Here is a 14628-nt window from a genome sequence, read left to right on the forward strand (position 1 = left end):
AACTCCCTGCTTCTCCCAGGCCCACGCCTCACCTGGGGTCAGTTAAGCTCAAGTACCTGAGATAGAACAAAATTTCCTACCCTTTTAACTGAGTGTTGCATCAGCTGAGGCACTCACCACTTGAATTTTCAGTTCCCTCTTTGTGTTTGTTATCTAACGATTTCACTTAGTCTTTTGTGACTTTTGACTATACGTTTAAACTAATTTTAAAACTTTAACCCATTTTATGTTTTTGTACCTGGAATTTTTTCTGGTTATCTCAGTCTGCTATCTTACTGGAAATGGGAATCTCCTGGAGTGAGTTTTTTCTCAAATGCAGATCTTATCAGCGTACTACTTTGATGGTTTACAGTTACCATAGGAATAAGATCCTGGCTTTTTATGATGACATTAAAAACCTGTTTTTTCCCTCTCTGGCTCCTAGCTGTCCTAAGAGGCCCTAAGACTCACCGTGCTCTCCAGTGTCCCCTTGTCTTTGCGTATGTTGCTCTCTTCCCTGGAAAGGCATCCCCCCTTCATATGTTTAAAGCTTGCTTACCCTTTAAGATCCATTTTGGGAGCTGATGACTATGAGGAATGTTTCCAACTCCACTTAGCCCCGAGGCTAGTTTAAGTGTCTGTCTCATGTGCTCGCACACCCATAGCTCTGGGAAAGCTTTTCACCCTGAGAATCCTTTTCTATTTACTTCTTGGTTTCCTCTGTCCACCCAGCTCCTGGCTGCCTCCAGTATTCCCAGTGCTTCCACATCCTTGGCATACAATACCTTGGTAAATGTTTGTGTTGGGTGCAATTAGGTTTTCTGTATGGGTCACGTTAAGTCTCAAAATAGATTCAAATTTCTGGAGAGGGAAATATATCTTAACAATTTATTTGTATAAAATATGCTTTATTGATTGCTAAAGCCTTTATACAGCATTGGCATAACTCAGAGAAATAAAGAATGTTAGAATTTCAGATCTGGAAAGAATCTAGAGATTCTTAGAGATTACTTAACTCACCTCCTTTATTCTCTGGATAAAGAAATGTTTCTTTGTACCAGTTTCTGTGTCTATCCACAGTGTATGAGGATGCCTCTGTCTGCTCACACTTTCTCCCTAGGAGTATTTCCAGTGTCTTATATCTTTGATAGTAAATTGAGTACATTTGTATATGTTTGTTGGCAGTTTAGCTTTCTTCATTTTTGAAATGTCTGTTCATATCCTTCTCCCAGTTTTAATTGGGATGTTGATATTTTTCATATTTATTTGTAAGTGCATTTTATAACTAAAGATATTAACCCTTTGTGTCTCACGTACATTGCAAGAGTTTTTCTAGATTTGTTTAACTTTCTTTAGAGTGTCTTCTTCTGTACCAGTGGTCAAATACGTCAGTTATCCTTTTGGGTTTCCAACCTTGGTGCCATTCTAGGAAGGACCTTCTTCACTCTAAGATTATAAGACTGTTCTACGTTTAACATAGTACATTTTATTATTTTTTTTTTTACATTTCAGATTTTAGTCCACCTACTTTTTTTTTTTAATGTGAGAAAGTAATCTAACTTTACTTTTTCTCACATTTTTTAGTGAATTGCTCCAATGCCCTTTTTCCAATTGTAAATATTACTGATTCAAAATGAAGGCACTGGCGAAGTTTCATTAAGAGCACAGAGCTGGGGGGCAGAGAGGTCTGGATTTGCTCGCTGAGTGCTAGCTCTGCCTCTTCCCTGATGTTGTGAGGTTTTAATGGAGACAGTTTATGTGTGGCACTGGCACCCAAGGGGAATTTACTAATGTCATCATGTTGGGCACCTTTATGGCTTAGTAGTGGTAGCACTAATGGATTTTTTTTTCTTTTTTGGACTCTCTTTTATTCTGTTGATCTGTTTGCCGGGATTGTAGTGCTTTAATCTTTTGTAGTTTGTTAGAGTATTTTATTATCTAATAGGCAAAATCCCTTCTGTGGACTTTAACTTTTTGTAAATAATTTTAAACATCTTTTTTATTGCACATATAACAGTGCTTTTCATTGCTTCCCTTCTCTTGTCATTAGTTATTATAAAAGCATCTTAACGTTTTTTAGTATTTTGAGATTTACTACTTAGGATTTTAGTATTCAGAATGTAATTCTAATTCAGAATTTTAAGAAAATATTGCAGACGATGGATTTCAAAGAAAAAGTTGAATGGTTTAGGGTTATTAGGATTGGCTTGATGTATCATGAAGAAGAAATTAACTTGTTATTTTCCATTGCTTCTGAGAATCAAATGAGGAAATAGGCTTAAATTGCAACATGGGTTTCAGTTAAACAAAAACAAAGAATTAAAAATAAAAAGTAAGTCTGGCTAGGCAGTGAAGCATACTTTCAAAGAAAATGATAAACGCTCTTCTGGGTTTTGGAACATCTGGTTCTCTCTTATTTCTCTCTAGAATCTTGTCCTGTGGAGGGGAAGGGAATGAATTCCTGATGATTGCTTAAGGGGCTTTCTAACTTTAGGATTACATGAATGTTAACCTTTAATGCAAGCTATCCCACATTTTGGGGACTTTCCATGCATGTCAGGAACCAAAGTGCCACCATTCTCAGCAGAGAGTCTAGTTCAATCATAGTTTTGCACAATAATGTACATATCTTAAAACACTTATTTTTCTTTGTTTTAATCAATTTCTCTTGACTTGTCATTAGAATTTCAAGCATACTGCTGAATCATTATCTCTCTCTTTTTTTTTTAAAGTCTTTATTGAATTTGTTACAATATTTCTTCTTCTTCTTTTTTTTTATGTTTTGGTTTTTTGGCCACAAGGCATGTGAGATCTTAGCTCCCCGAACAGGGATCGAACCCGCACCACCTACATTGGAAGGTGAAGTCTTAACCACTGGACCTCCAGGGAAGTCCCCTGAGTCATTATCTCTTAAAACATGTCTCTTCCCTTGTTTATTTTCTGCACATGCGCGGTGGGACAGGAAGCAGCAGGAAACGATCCCTCACTGACTACTGTCATTCAGTGCTCTGCAACTTCTTCTGCTGCATGGTTTATTTATTTTTTTAATTCACACACACACTCACTTTATTAATGCTCTGCCCAGTCTAAAGCACATTACTGATGCTGCTTTACATTTGAGGAGATAGCAAAATATCACCAGTGAGCTGGAAACAGAGAAATAATGGAGACTTAGGGCGTTGCAGTTTCCAGAAATGTCTTAGTTTTCCAGTAACTTCATTGCTTTGGATTAACATCAATCAACCAAATATTTCTAGAGTTAGTCTTACAGTGGGTGTTGTGTGAGATTCAAAAGAAGTATTTAGTTATTCATTCATCATTTAGCAAATGTTTATTGAGAGCCACCTGACAGGTGCTGGGGATCTACTGGAAAGAAATTACACATAAAGGTTTCAGTCTAGCCAGGTTGGCAGATGTAAGTGTTATGAGTGCTATGAAAAAAAGAAAAGCAGTCAAATTTATTTATTCAGCATACCTTTCTTGACCCACCTCTACTTCGTGCAAAGCATTAATGTTACATACATTGGGAAGTGGATCAGCAGAGGCTTCCTGTGAGAGGAGTTGAGCTGCCAGCTGAAATGCAGGGACTTTCTGAAGTCATAGGTGAATGAGTTGCCTTTGTAGTGTGTGAGCCAGATGTCACCAGGGAAGCACTGGCAGAAATTTCCCTCCTGTCTTCCTACTGCCTGCCACCCTGAGAGCCGCACTTCACATGGACTGCCATTTCAAGGGAAGCAGCAGGAGCAACTATGGAAGCCACCTGAAGCTGGCAGGTGGAGAGGTCATCAGAAGAACCTGCAGTGGCTGTGGAGGGAAAAGGAGGCAGAGAGAGAAATCCTGCCAGCCACGGAAGGTTCTGAACAGGCCCAGGTGAGGGTCTCTATAGGTCTCTATAGCCATGTTCCTGCTCTGTGCTCTGAAAATGGGAATTTCGATATCTTTTCCAACGTAGGTCTAAACCCTAAATCACATCAAGAACCATGCCTTCCCTCCCCTCAACCAACCATTCATTCCAGCAGCCATCAAATCAATCAGCCAAAACCTCACGTTTCTCACATTGGCTGGCCTTTCTCGTCGAGCTCTTCCTCCATTTCTTTCCCCTTCTGGATGGTTTCCAACCTTGGAGGCACATTGGAATTATCTGGGGGGTACTTGAAAATACTGATGCTTGACTTCCATCCCAGAATTTCTGACTTAGATGGTCTGAAATATGGCCTGGGCGTCATGATTTTTAAAAGCTCCTGAAGTAACTATAATGTACTAACAAAGTTGAGACTCGTTAGTCTAAAAAATAATGTGATCGGTGCACCATCTAATTCACCAAAAGAAAGAGAGCACTGCTAATCACGTTCATGTGTTTGTTGGGAAAAAAAAAAAATCACAAGCTTAAATTAGAACCATAGGGTCTTTTTTTGTTTTTCTAAATTAATTAATTTATTAAGTTCTGGCTACATTGGGTCTTCGTTGCTGCGCGCAGGCTTTCTCTAGTTGCGGCGAGCAGGGGCTACTGTTCGTTGTGGTGTGCGGGCTTCTCGTTGCGGTGGCTTCTCTTGTTGCGAAGCACGGGTTCTAGGCATGCGGGCTTCAGTAGTTGTGTGGCTCACAGGCTCTAGAGTGCAGGCTCAATCGTTGTGACACACGGGCTTAGTTGCTCTGCGGCATGTGGGATCTTCCCGGACCAGGGCCGCAACCTGTGTCCCTGGCATTGGCAGGCAGATTCTTAACCACTGCACCACCAGCAAGCCCCTGAACCATAGGGTCTTAAATAGACATTTGGTTTAGGACTGTTGTCTATAAAGAGTTTCCAGGGAAGAAGATGAAGATGGCAGCGGCTGGGGGTTGGTCCTGGGAGACTGAGGGCTGCAGAGGACAGGCTGAAATGTGGTGTCGTTGGGAGCACAGACAGCCTCCCACATTATAAAGGACGTGCTCCCAGGGCCCTATCCCAAGACCTCAGAAGAATGGGCAGCCGCAGCCACGAAGTATAATACGCGGGTGGAAGATTATGAGCCCTGGCTGATGATGGCATGGGGTATGGTGAGGGATCCATGGTGTGTCTGGGACCACCCAGACCTGAGGTTGAACCAAGTCACTGGGACCTGGACGTGTACATCAGGAACTGTGTGCACATGTCCCCCATGCCTGCTTCTTGGAATCTCGTGTGTAAGCAGCTCTTCAACTTCGTGGCCTTCATGTGGTTCATGTTTTGGGTGGAGGAGAATTACCCCACCCACCAGCCCATGCGTGGAGCCAAAGCAGCATCCTTATACTAGTCTGCACCTGGAAGGGGTCCATGATCCCACCAAAGAGCCTGAGCTGGTGGTTTACTATGAGATCTGGGGAGGCTTTGTGCACCCTAAGTAACTCCCTCATCCTTAGAGATTGAACCTTAATGAAATCCCTAATGAAACAGTGGTGTGGAAGGAAAAAAGAAAAGAAAAAGAATGAAAGAGGTTCTAATCCAACTGTGGAGTTGTCTTGTAGAAACAAATCAAGAAGGAGGCAGTACAGTGTTAAGTCTGTGGTGGTGTCATCGACAGAGTGTTTTTGTCCCCCTTGAATTCATATGTTGAAATCCTAACTCCCAATGTAATGGTAAAAGGAGGTGGGGCCTTTAGGGGGTAACTAGGTCATGAGGGTGGAGGCCTCATGAATGGGATTAGTGCCATTATGAAGAGACCCCTAAGAGCTGTCTCTCCCTCTTTCTGCCATATGAGGATACAATGAGAAGATGGCAGCCTGAAACCCAGAAAAGAACTCTCACCAGTATCCATTTGGTTTCAGTATCTGCTTATTGTTTAACCCATCCGGTCTGTAACACTTTTATTTTAGCAGCCCAAGCTGACTAAGACATGTTGTGACAATTAATCAAGGAAGCTGGCATAAGGTAAGGCAAAGAGTTGTAAACAAACATTATCTTGTTGGATTTATCAGGAGAGGGCTTGCCCAGGGTTTTATGAGAAATTTTATATGATTTAATCATTTCCTTCATTTGGGCATGTGAACAAATATAGCTTAATGCATTGACCAGTGACAGATAGTCCTATGAGGAGTTGATGGCCTTCTTCAGATAGCTGAAGGGTTGTGTCATAGAATGAAAATTAAATTTATTGTTTGGAGCCAGAGGGAAGAATGAGGATCAAAAAGGAAATGCTACATGGGAGCATATTTACATTCAATATGAGGGGAGAGATGTTATCTTTTCAAAATGCTGCCAAGTAGTGAAATGGGCAGCCCCAAGAGGTAGAGACATTCTCGACTCACGAAATATTCAAAGATTGCAAAATCTTTTATTGGTTATTCTGTTTGTGAGAGATGTGTATATGTTAGAGAGATGGTAGGAAGAGTCGTGACCTCCACAAGTCAATGTGATGTGAATGCTCCTGTTTAAACACGTACATATGTGTAACACATATTTAACAGTGTAGAACTTAGATTTTTCTTTATTAAAAAAATAAAACCTGAAATGAGAAAAGAGAATGCAGCCAAGGTTGAGGCTTGGATCCTATGAAAGTCAGGACATGGGTAAGGGTCCTTCTTCACATCTCTATTCCTTACACTGCTTAGTGTCACTTAGGAAAAGTGGCCTAGGATAGGGTTGGCAATCTACCATGTACATACAGAGGAGGGGCTTGGGTCAGCCATCAAAAGACTGAGATAAAATGCAGTGTGAACTTGATGTTCTCTAACCTTTCTGTAGCGTTCTCCTGCCTTGCATGAACCCTATTCCTTGACCCTCGAATCTCCAAATTATCTTGCTGCCTTTCTACTGTCCAAAGCTGACCCCTACCTTCAGGGTGTCTGCTGCAGAATGCCGTCTGTCTCATGCCTGTAACTCAGTCCCTCCCCCTCCAACCTCCTCTCCAAACTTTCCAGTCTGTTCAATCTCCAAAGATAATGAGCTGAGAAAGTTATATCAATATTAGTGTTTTGAATGGCCACTGGCTCACCTATCCTTAGGAAGCAAGAATGTAAGTGGAGGTAATGTAAGTGGAGGGATATGTGTGGTGGATTTGGAGGGTAGAGGTTGTGCGTGGACCTGGACAGAACCTTTTTCTTGTCCTCAGTCCTAGGGCCAGGCAACCTGGAAGCCCATTTGCAAGACTGCCAAATTTTGATTTGATTTATAGGTATAGAGATAAAAAAGTGCTACCCTTCTTAGACAAGGATTTCTTTCTTTTACAAAACCGGGCGTGTTATAGACATCGTTCCTCTGTTATATCAGGAATAATTTCTGTGAATAATAACTATGAAAAATTCCCATAAACAGTTCAGTTTTAGCTTGGAAGAGAAAGTAAAAATGGCACATCTTCAAAGCAGCAGAAGAAATAGTTGCATTCATAGAAAGGACATCATCTGTTTCCTGTAATGAACACCACTCTTGCAACACCTATGGGGCTTAGGGCTTCTCTTAAGAATTTTATTTCAGTGGAATGCCATAAAAGGATGAAACTGGGAGCTTTTTAAAAATGTTTAAATTTTATTTTGGCTGCATTGGGTCTTCGTTGCTGCACGCAGGCTTTCTCTAGTTGCAGTGAGCGGGGCTACTCTTCATTGCGGTGTGCGGGCTTCTCATTGTGGTGGCTTCTCTTGTTGCGGAGCACAGGCTCTAGGTGCGCGGGCTTCAGTAGTTGTGACTCGCGGGCTCTAGAGCACAGGCTCAGTAGTTGTGGCGCACGGGCTTAGTTGCTCCACGGCGTGCGGGATCTTCCCGGACCAGGGCTTGAAGCTGTGTCCGCTGCATTGGCAGGTGGATTCTTAACCACTGCGCCACCAGGGAAGTTCCCAGGAGCTTTTTTCTTAAGAAAAAAATAGCAATAGATTTTCTTCTGTCTGGGAAGATTTTTTGAATCATTTTCCCCCTGGTTTTTATTTTTATTTTATTTACTTATTTATTTATTTAGAGTATCCTCATCTTTATTCGGGAAGGGGAGAAAGGGAATTCTGGGTTGTCACCCACCCTACCCTGCTCTGGGGGCTAAGCTTGCTGTCCCCAGCCCCTGTTTCTTTCGTGGGTGAGGGGGGAGGACCAGGTGGGCATGGGCATCGGGAACTAGTGGAGGCTGAGTGGGCGGGAGGGGGAGATGTGGGACGGCCAGGGCGGGGAGGGGCAGCTAGCATTGTGTTTGCATGCAGTGTCAGGGTGGGAGGCCAGCTGTGCCCGGAGGGGCCGGCAGGAGGACTGTCAGTTACACGTGTGTGAATCGGGGAAGTGCAGGTGGTGTTGGACCTCTTGAGGTTCTGCTCCCTTCTGAACTGGCCTCTCACTTGCACCTCCAGGCCTCAGCTTGCCTAATCTGTGGTATGAGCAGGTATTCACCCTTTGAGGCTGAAGGGGAGGAAGAGGGAGGCAGGGAGTCGGGGGTAGGAGCAAAGCCAGCGGGTAGCACACAAGCAGGGTGAGGGCCCCAGCAGGCGGCTGCCATAAATACGACCAGAGTTTAGCCAATCCCGAGCTATAATGTGTCTTGAGCTGAACCTTCCTCTCTCTCTGTGTCCGACTCCCCTTTGTACTCCATCCTCCACAACCCAGCCACCCACTAATCCAGCTTCTCGCCATCATCCTCCTGGTGGGTGTCACTATCATGCCCGTTCTTGTATTCCTTGGAGAGGTGGGCCGAGGAACCCAGCACAGAGAGCGAGAGGAGGCAGGTGTCTGCGCTAGCTGCCAGCAGCGAAGGGGGCTGCAGCCTCCCAGGCAGTGGGGTCAGGGGCTGGGCCAGAGTCCGCAGCTGGGACAGTTGGTGGGCTTGGAGCTGCTGTCGGCTGATGGGGTTCAGCTCAGGAGCAGCGCCCTTCTTGGCCCTCTGCTCTTGGGGAATGTAGGGCCGGACCTAGGCACACATCCCATTCAGCCTCTTGAAGATTTCAGCCTGCTTGTGCGTCTTCATGTTCAAGCTGTAGGACATTTCGTAGTACGTCACTGTCGACTTTAAAAAAAAAAAAATGGGGCTTCCCTGGTGGCGCAGTGGTTGGAAGTCCGCCTGCCGATACAGGGCACACGGGTTCGTGCCCCGGTCCGGGAAGATCCCACATGCCGCGGAGCGGCTGGGCCCGTGAGCCATGGACGCTGAGCCTGCGCGTCCGGAGCCTGTACTCCGCAACGGGAGAGGCCACAACGGTGAGAGGCCCGCTGGACAACGTGAGAGTTGCGAGTTAAGTTTTATCTGGAGCAAAATGAGGACTGCTGCCCGGAAGACAGCATCCCAGAGAGCTCTGAGAAACTGCTTCAGAGAGGCAGGCGGGAAGGTCAGTATACATGTGATTTTGGTGAAGGGGATACAGGCAATCAAGCACATATTTCTGCAGAAGGTTGCTGCTAGTCTCGTGAAGGTTACTGCTACTCACAAGGAGCAGTTGTCACCGCGAAGGATTTTAGTGCTTTTCTAAATACGAGGAGATACAGGATCTGGGCCCGTAAAATTGTCTCCTGAAAATATCTAACTATCTGAAGGCCTGTTCTGCCAGTTTTTCCCAGAGCACCCAGTGCCTCATTTCTGCTCTCCACCTGAACTCCTTTCAGGGGGTGTTGAAAGTCAGCAGCTGCAGCAGCGCATGATTTAATCCTTGTAGGGGTCGATGGCAACTGCCAATGGAAAATGCCAGTTTGTAGTTGACGTCACATAATGACTCTGCATCTCCAGCTTCTCGCTGGCCCAGCTTCTCGCTGGCCTGCCTGTCACATTTGAGTTTCAGACTGTGGTACTGAGCTTGCAGCAGCTGAAACTCGTCTTTGATATGGTGGCGGGACTCTGGGGTGGTGAATTTGAGTTGCTGGGTTAGGTGCGATGAGCCGGATGCCTGCTTTGTGGAAACACCTTGTTAGTCGTGGTGGGGGGCGCGGAATGCTTCCCAGCCGTGCGCCCAGGCTAGGACTGCTCGTGGCGCCAGGTGGCTGGGCCTTTGTCCAGGAGGCACAGATCCGCAGCTCCTGGGGCCGCCGCCGCAGCCTCCCGGCGCCTGGCCTCACCCGCTTCCTGCTTCCTGGTTTTTAAATTCTGTCTTTTACATGTCTTATCCAAATTTTGTCAATCAGACTTCTCTCCCTCCCCGAAGAGCAGAAATAGGTCTTTTCTGTGTGGAGGTGTTTTTTTTTTTTCTTCCATTGGGGATCAACTCTCAAGACAGGATGTGGGTAAGAATAGCAAACGTCTGAGAAAGCGAGCTGCAATATATTTTATTTCCCCCTGCCATAATCAAGGACTAGCAGTCAAACACAAGTTAAAATTTCCTTCTCCTCAACGCTGTCAACCTCACTTCTAGAAATTCTTCTGGGAAATTTTATCTGGTTGACAACTGGAAGAATAACGCAACACACATGTTCACACACATACATGTTCATACACACACACAGCCTAGCTCTCCCTTTGGCCTCACTTTTGCTTTCACAGGCATATATGACCAGTTTGAAAGGGGACTTATAGTGAGGTGGCAATGTCCTAAAATCTCATTGTTTGAGGAGCATGGCCCCCAGTAAGAGTTACTGCCTGAAGTCGCATGTTTCCCTCGTGTTGTGTTCCTGGGTTGGCCAAGCCACAGAGACTGGGCAGGAAAACGACCCATTGGCATATAGGTAGGCAGGTTCACTCCTGATTATGTAGAATAGATCAGGGCTATCTTTCATGTATTTATGAATTTATGAATCACTGGGAATCCTATTAACGTATAGATTAGAATTCAGTGAACTTCTGGAATAGGGCCCAAGAGCCTGCATTTCGATGTGTTTGCAGGGGGAGAGGTGAGCTCCTCTCCTTCTCCTCCAGCCATCTTGAGCTCCTCCCCATGGAGTCTGCATTTCTAACAAGTTCCCAGGTGATGCAGATGCTGGTGCTCTGTGGCACAGAAGAGCACCTCTCCCTGACCTTCTCTTCTCTACCTTCCCATCAGAAAATTTTAGAACTGGAAGGGATCTTGAACATCTTGTTGAATTACTCCTAAAATACTGGCCTATGGAGTGGTCTCATCTGAACCACTGGGGGAGCTTTAAAAACCTAGACTCCCAGAAGTTTTGATTCAGTCCCAGGTATCTGTATTCTTTCAAAGCTTCCCAGATCAACTGGAGGTGAAAAAAGGCTTTGAACTATTAACTGTCTCCTTTTATAAATAAGGAAACAGGTTGTGAGTGATTACGTGACTTGCCCAATAAGACCTAGTTAGTGACAGCAATGGGACCAGAACTTAGAGACCCTTTCCAGCTCACCGCCCTCCTATTTCCTTTTTGGCTGCCCAGGGCAGTAGCTTATGCTAAGAAACGAAAGCAACTTCCCACCCCAATTCTTTAGGATGAATAAAAGCCAAGTCCAGTGCTGTTTACTGGCATGCCATTTCACCCAGAACATTTTCCTCTGCTGGAAGCAAGCCCAAAGAGGTCTAATGGGCATTTGTGTCTATCCTACTCTGGCAGAAAGTTGCATGGACAAGTGCACTGTGGAACCGGAAATGGACGTGTTTCACATCATATTCTCCTGGGAGATAATTTCATACTTTAAAAGGTTTTTGTTCCTAGGTGTTTTGGACACCGAATGAAAATATCTGTGCTTTCAGTGGTTTCCATGTAATCAACAATCCTAAAATTGACATGTTGTCATCCTTTCTTCCTAGAACCTGAAGCTTTCTTGTTTATTTTCATCTCAGCTGCCATAGCTCCTGGATTGGGTTGCCTTTATTTGGTCTCTTTAATTTTTGGTGAAACACTGAAACTTTGCACGAAGTCAACTTCTCCCTCCTTACTGAGCTCTGCCAATTCGGAGAATGGAACTGTGGTTTGGGTTATTCCTTCTGTCTGGGTAATTCCTGCTTTACCATTGTTGGTTCTTTGTCTTTGAGAAGAAGAAAATCTCTATTAATGTTAAAGAAAAGTATATGCTGGTCTTGTTCCACCTAAATAGCCCTGTTGTCCAGTGTGAGGAAGTTTCCATGCTTTACAAGGGTTTTCTCTGCAGTATCTGCATCTCCAAGCTGGACCATCTCCTCTCCACTTACAGTGAGATGTCTCAGCCAGAGAACCTCTCCTACCCATCCTGAAGCCACTCTGGGCTGCTCTGGCAATTAGAAACTCCAGCCTCTGGTCACCCCCCCAAAGGAATTTCCTGGTAAACAGGACATCTTGTGACCCATCCTTGGGTTTCTCTGCTAGAGACAAATCTATTCTTGTCCTATGAATGCTGCCTCTAGAGAAAGAATAAACATAGAAAGAGCCTTCTTCGAGTGAATTTTCTTTCTAGAGCAGCTTTTAAGCAAGTGGCCTAAGACTAATTCTTGCTTAGGGACACTGCAGACATTTTCAGGGCACTGACTTTCAGCAGGAGCTTTCATTATACAGTGGGCTTAGCTTGGACTAAGAATGAGATGGCTAAGTGCCAGGCTCAGCTCCCCTCTGCATGGTCAGCTGTCCTAGAGAGCTTCAGGCTTCCCACTCTTATAATGGGGATAATGTCACCTGGACTATTTAAAATGAGAACATGAAATGGAAATCCATGGGACATCCAGATATTTGAGGATGTCCTCCAACATCTAAGACAAAAAGCAAAATAATCAAGGAGAAACCTCCCAGAGGAAGCAGAGGCAATGCAGCAGCAGAATACTTTGGAATAAGAAGGTATGCTATCCATAATAAAATTACTTAGATGCTATATAAAGATGGAATATTCAGAAACAGCACAAAAAGCTTTTTAGAAATTAAAAATAAGATAGCAAATAAAAATTTAAAGGGTTGGAACTTAAAATTGAGGATACCATCAACTTTAAATTGTAAGTGGAGCAAAAAGACTAGGAGATAGACAATAGGAGACAAAACAAAACAAAATAAGAGATCAACCCAGGAGGTCCAACATCAGTCTAATAGGTGCCACAGCAAGTGAGAACAAGAGAAAATGGAGGGGAAGAAACTATCAGAGAAAGAATACAATTGTCCAGCACTGAAGGATAAAAGTTTTCAAATTTAAAAAGTTCACTGAGAACCCAGCAAAATGGTTGAAAAAAAGATCACATCAAGGCAGATACTTGTGGCATTTTAGATCACTAAGGATAAAGCTAAAGCTTTTGACTTCTTGACTTCAACATTGGAAATTAGATGAAAATGGAGTAATGTCTTCAACCTACAGAGGAGAAATGAATTTCATCCCCAAACTATCCATCAATATGAGTATAGAATAAAAACAGTTTTAGACATGCAATTTTTCAAAAACTTTACCTGTCAGACACCTGAGGAGGCTCAAGCACAAAGGGAGTTCAAGGAAGATGCACAGAACTCAAAGCAGGAAGCACCTAGGCCTCATGGGAACTGGAAAGTCTTAAGGCCACAACCTTCTCCATCTTTTTCTGTTCCTTTCTGGAGCTGTGGTCTCTTACCTCTGCACATCTTCTTTCTCCTTTCAATGTAGACCACTTCTGTGAGTCTTTCGGTTTTTGTTCAGGCTCTGGCTTGACTGGGATTCTGATTTTGCTGGTGCTCATAGGGAGAAAATGGAGAGAGAGAGGTTCTTGAATACCTCTGACTAATAAGCAGAGACAATCACAGATTTAAGTTCCAGAATGATTCAGAGAAGCTATAAATCATTAAAGACCACAGTGCTAGCTGTGTATTACAACTTGAGGTGAGCAACAGAGCCTAATAATTGTTCCCCAATATCCACTCTCTTCTTTCTTTTGATAATCAAACCCCCACTATTTACTTAGGTACATGACTGCCCAGGTAGAGACATTCACAGGCCTCAGTTGGAACTAGATGGATGTGGCCATGTGACTAAGTTTTGGTCAATAGAATGTTAGCAGAAATGATATGTCCACTTGTAAGTAATGTCTTGCCTTTCACTGACTCTTTATCCCTTCCCACAAACCAGAGCATGAATGGAGCTTCAAACACGAAGATCAGACTCTGGGACAAGAGTCATCAAACTTTAACCCATGGGCTAGATGTGGCCTGCCATTTGTTTCTGTAAATAAAGTTTTATTGGAATAATTCCATACCCACTCATTTATATGTCTATGGCTGCTTTCATGCTACAATGCAAGACTTGAGAAGTTATGATGGAGAATGTATGGCCCACAAAGCCTAAAATAATTACCATCCGGCCCTTTGCAGAAAAAGCTTACTGATTCCTATTCCTGTTCTATGATTATGGAACAACAAGAGAGAAGGAGCCTAGATACCCAAATGACCCCATGGAATGGAGTCTATTACTTGCCTAGATTATCTGCCTACCTCTGGACTATTACCAGAGAAAAATAAATTTCTCTCATTTGGGTCACTACATATCTGAGTCACTTATAGCAGCTTATTTAAACTTAGTATGGTACAAAACAATATTGTAACAAATTTAGTTTCCTATAATGAACATATAATGAGTAAATTTAATGTTTCCATAACAAATAATTAAAGGTAGCTTAGCCACAAGATTAGGGTTATGTAAGACAACACTAATTACTTAAGACAGGATTTAAAGGGAACTCTTACAATCATAACTCGATAGAAAAAAATGTGAAAACAACTTACAGAATATGTATATATCTGACAATATGGTGTCACTAATGTAGTTTAATATTTACATTCACAAGTTTTTCAAAGTAAAAGTCTTCTAAATACTCTCCAGTTTTTACTCTTATTGAATAAGACAAAATGACTGGTTCAGTCTTGTCTCTTCAGAGCAG

The 14628-nt window shown here is 43.5% G+C and overlaps 1 pseudogene across 1 annotated transcript; it reads right to left on the reverse strand.

Moving 5' to 3' along the window:
• Positions 1 to 8519: 8519 nt before the first annotated feature.
• LOC309819232 (TLE family member 5-like) lies at positions 8520 to 13434 on the reverse strand (annotated as a pseudogene). Its single transcript has 3 exons — positions 13330 to 13434; positions 9603 to 9797; positions 8520 to 8903 (listed from the first exon to the last, which is right to left on the reverse strand). The product of its transcript is annotated as a TLE family member 5-like (transcript).
• Positions 13435 to 14628: the final 1194 nt, after the last annotated feature.

The sequence above is a fragment of the Grampus griseus genome, assembly GCF_964374135.1.
Source record: "Grampus griseus genome assembly, chromosome: 2".
Lineage (NCBI taxonomy): Eukaryota > Metazoa > Chordata > Mammalia > Artiodactyla > Delphinidae > Grampus > Grampus griseus.